Genomic DNA, 4,883 nt, shown 5'->3' with positions numbered 1-4,883 from the left:
CTTGTTTATAAAACTTCATTTAGCAACGTAAATCGAAATGAACTTTTTTATATTTAAATTTTTTTTTAAATTATGTGTACATTTATAACATTATATTTAGTGTTATATTACCCTGGCATTAATAAAATACAAATAAAACAACCCAGTCAACATTGCTGTGATGGGGTTTCCACGCGAATACGGGATGTTTGAGCATTTTAGCGCTTCAATATGGGAGGTGTCACCATCAAACCATGGGGGTGCAGGGATCAAACATTTGCAGCTTCAATACAGGACATGCTGCCTTTGATATGATTTCACTGCTCGATCATTTCACTGCTTAAATACAGTGGGACTCTATACAGTGTCAAGATAAAGTATGTGAACCTTTTGGAATTACCTGTATTTGTGTATAAATTTGATTTCACATCTGGTTAGCAGTAAAAAAAAATCTCAGTTACAATAATGAACAAACACAATCTGTTTTAACTAATAACTTGTAAATACTGAATACATCATTCAAACATTCACAGTGTAGTTTGGAAAAAGTATGTGAACCCCTAGGCTAATGACGTCAACAAAAGCTAATTAGTGTCAGGAGTTGGCAAACCTGGCATTCAACTGATGAAGCGAGATTGGAGGTGTGAGTTAGAGCTACTTTGACTCTCAAACATTTTGAGTTTGCTATTCACAAGAAGCATCTGCTGGACCATGCCTCACAAAAAAGAGATCTCAGAAGACCTATGATCAAGAATTGTTGCTTTGCATAAAGCTGGAAAGGGTTACAAAGTTATCTCTGAGAGTTTAGATATTCATCTGTCCACAGTTAGACAAATTGTCTATAAATGGAGATGATTTAGTACTATAGGTACTCTCACTAGAAGTGGCCGTCCAGTCAAGATGACTCAAAGGGAACACCGCAGAATGATCAATGAGGTAAAAAAAGAACCCTAGAGCAGTGGTCACCAATTAGCGGACCATGGTCTGACAACTCATCATGACAACTGTTACCCTATTTTATCGTTTTTACAGTTTCTAATTGCACAATGCATCAACACACACAGCTGTACACACCACAAGCACTCAGAGGTGTGGACAGCGCTGATCTTTCGACGCTTTTTCCTTTAATAGCACCGAATGCGCTTTATTCCTGCTCCGTGCACCTGTCCTCTCTACACGGCAATAGATGTGAGGCAGCACATGAGACACGGTTCTTTTAACAACAGGAGCAGAGACATACTGAGCAGCAATATAGATGGATACTGGCATCTCTTCACTTAAAACCTTCATGTGTCTGATATGACTCCAGTGGTTCAGCTAAACCAGGTTTGTGACAGTACAAGTTAACGTGGTGCCACCGTGCCAGAGTGCATGTATTTTTTTTTATCTCCTTTTCTCCCCAATTTGGAATGCCCAATATCCACTACTTAGTAGGCTCTCATGGTGGCGCGGTTACTCACCTCAATCCGGGTGGCGGAGGACAAGTCTCAGTTGCCTCCGCTTCTGAGATCATCAATCCGCGCATCTTATCACGTGACTCGTTGTGCATGACACCGCGGAGACTCACAGCATGTGGAGGCTCATGCCACTCTCCACGATCCACACACAACTTACCACACGCCCCATTGAGAGCGAGAACCACTAATCACGACCACGAGGAGGTTACCCCATGTGACTCTACCCTCCCTAGCAACCGGGCCAATTTGGTTGTTTAGGAGACCTGGCTGGAGTCACTCAGCACACCCTGGATTCAAACTCATGACTCCAGGTGTGATAGTCAGCATCAATACTCACTGAGATACCCAGACCCCCCCAGAGTGCACTTATAACCTTTTTTATCATCTGAATTTAGGTTTATTAATCAGCATATTATGATCCTTTCATAATAACAAAAAGATTTCAGAATAATTTCTGGCATCATGGCAAAGAAAGACAATGAAATTTAAATTTTAATTACTAGTACGTAGTCTAGTAGAGTTCTCTGCTTATGATAAGATGTTTCCATTATTTAACAGTCAGCCCATTTAGCTATAGCAAACAGAATTTTGAAGCTGCTCTGTTGTGATGTAAATTGCTTGATGTTAGTAAATTTTCACTTTAGGTAAAATATAATAATGGGCCATTCAGACATTTACATTTTCAAAAATGTCTCTCAGTGGACACCCTTGAACCCCGATGCATCTTTTCTCAGTCAAACGGCCATGTCCCATACATAGGTATCTGAATGTTAAAAAATAAATAACATAAATAAATAAATAAATAAACATATATATATAAATATTTTAATAAAATATTCAGACACAAAAACTGGACTGCTGTCATTCATCATCAAAATGAACAGTTGATCTAATCTTTTAATATTCATGTGCAAGTGCCCTCAACTAATGAACTTTATTAAATATTTTATTCCTTTGGTAGAAGATCCGTAAGACCCCAGTACTTTGGCTGTCTCTGTGCCTCCAGTGCCCTCATCTTTGCCCAGGGACTATTTTGACTGTTTAGGATTTCCTTTTCTTTTCTTTTACAAAGTACTTTTGCTGCCAATGTGGAAATTTATAATAACTATTCCAAAAAAAAAAAAGCATATTTCTTATATCAGTTCATAACCATACTGACTACTGACACTGTGTATGTTATTATTGTCCGGACCTTTGCTGGGAAGGAAATGCCGAGACCGGACCTCTTGGGACTTTGATTGATTTAGAGTGACAGATAAAGACTTGACGGTATCATTGGAACTGGTTAACATCTCTGTTCATGAGTCTACTATTTACCTTCTTCCTGACTTCTTCATGGTTGGCGCTATTACGGTGAGAGACTTCTTCTCGGATGCTCCACACTTCCGCTTAGTTGTTGTTATCAGCTAGACTAACGTTACTTGTGATGGCAAGCAGCGGAGGCTCTGAATGAATATGCACTGTTATAGGGTGTTATAACAACTACAGGTGGCTTTAAAACTACTGGAAAATTAATGTCACAATGAGGAGCCTATGATGACCATACGTCCTCTTTTCACGGACGTGTCCTCTTTTTCAAACCTTAGAAAGTGTCCGGTCGGGATTTCTAGAGTCCCTAAATGTGTGGGATTTGGCTGTTTTCATATTGAAGTGCTCAACCAGAAACGCGATTAAATCTAGCACATCATATACATGGATTCTCTCTCTCTGCGTGCTGTATGTCGGTGTGTGTCTCTCTCTTTCACATACACACATACAAGGCACGTGCAGAGAGCGCTAGAGCCCAGTTGAGTAAATTTACCATGTAAATACACTATATTGCCAAAAGTATTCGCTCACCCATCCAAATAATTGAATTCAGGTGTTCCAATCACTTCCATGGCCACAGGTGTATAAAATGAAGCACCTAGGCATGCAGACTGCTTCTACAAACATTTGTGAAAGAATGGGCCGCTCTCAGGAGCTCAGTGAATTCCAGCGTGGTACTGTGATAGGATGCCACCTGTGCAACAAGTCCAGTCGTGAAATTTCCTCGCTACTAAATATTCCACAGTCAACTGTCAGTAGTATTATAACAAAGTGGAAGCGATTGGGAATGACAGCAACTCAGCCACGAAGTGGTAGGCCACGTAAAATGACAGAGCGGGGTCAGCGGATGCTGAGGCGCATAGTGCGCAGAGGTCGCCAACTTTCTGCAGATTCAATCGCTACAGACCTCCAAAGTTCATGTGGCCTTCAGATTAGCTCAAGAACAGTGTGTAGAGAGCTTCATGGAATGGGTTTCCATGACCGAGCAGCTGCATCCAAGCCATACATCACCAAGTGCAATGCAAAGCGTCGGATGCAGTGGTGTAAAGCACGCCGCCACTGGACTCTAGAGCAGTGGAGACGCGTTCTCTGGAGTGACGAATCACGCTTCTCCATCTGGCAATCTGATGGACGAGTCTGGGTTTGGCGGTTGCCAGGAGAATGGTACTTGCCTGACTGCATTGTGCCAACTGTGAAGTTTGGTGGAGGGGGGATTATGGTGTGGGGTTGTTTTTCAGGAGCTGGGCTTGGCCCCTTAGTTCCAGTGAAAGGAACTCTGAATGCTTCAGCATACCAAGAGATTTTGGACAATTCCATGCTCCCAACTTTGTGGGAACAGTTTGGGGATAGCCCCTTCCTGTTCCAACATGACTGCGCACCAGTGCACAAAGCAAGGTCCATAAAGACATGGATGAGCGAGTTTGGTGTGGAAGAACTTGACTGGCCTGCACAGAGTCCTGACCTCAACCCGATAGAGCACCTTTGGGATGAATTAGAGCGAAGACTGCGAGCCAGGCCTTCTCGTCCAACATCAGTGTCTGACCTCACAAATGCGCTTCTGGAAGAATGGTCAAAAATTCCCATAAACACACTCCTAAACCTTGTGGAAAGCCTTCCCAGAAGAGTTGAAGCTGTTATAGCTGCAAAGGGTGAGCCGACGTCACATTAAACCCTATGGATTAAGAATGGGATGTCACTTAAGTTCATATGCGTCTAAAGGCAGATGAGCGAATACTTTTGGCAATATAGTGTATGTGTGATTGTGTACTCATCTATTCAGGGATTGCCGTCAAAACCGAATGTTCACGTGCAGTCTTTAGTGAGAAAGGGATTTACGTTAAGTAAACACAGACTGTTCACTCGTTTTGACTGTTGTTAGTTATATTTCAGTGCTTAGTAATGGGAATAAGCTGTGAACCAGAAGTCTGTAGCATCCGCATTGGAAGAATGCATGAAAACATTAAACAGGTATGGTGTCCATGGCAGGACATCATGAAGGAAGCCGCAACTTTCCAACAGAAACATTGCTGCACACCTGAAGTTTCCCAAAGACCACCTTGACACTCCACAACGCTACTGGGAAAATGTCTTGTGGACTGATGAAAGTAAGGTTGAATTATTTGGGAAGAACACGCAGCA

Source organism: Myxocyprinus asiaticus, chromosome 45 (assembly GCF_019703515.2).
Source record: "Myxocyprinus asiaticus isolate MX2 ecotype Aquarium Trade chromosome 45, UBuf_Myxa_2, whole genome shotgun sequence".
Lineage (NCBI taxonomy): Eukaryota > Metazoa > Chordata > Actinopteri > Cypriniformes > Catostomidae > Myxocyprinus > Myxocyprinus asiaticus.
This window is presented reverse-complemented; position numbering follows the sequence as displayed.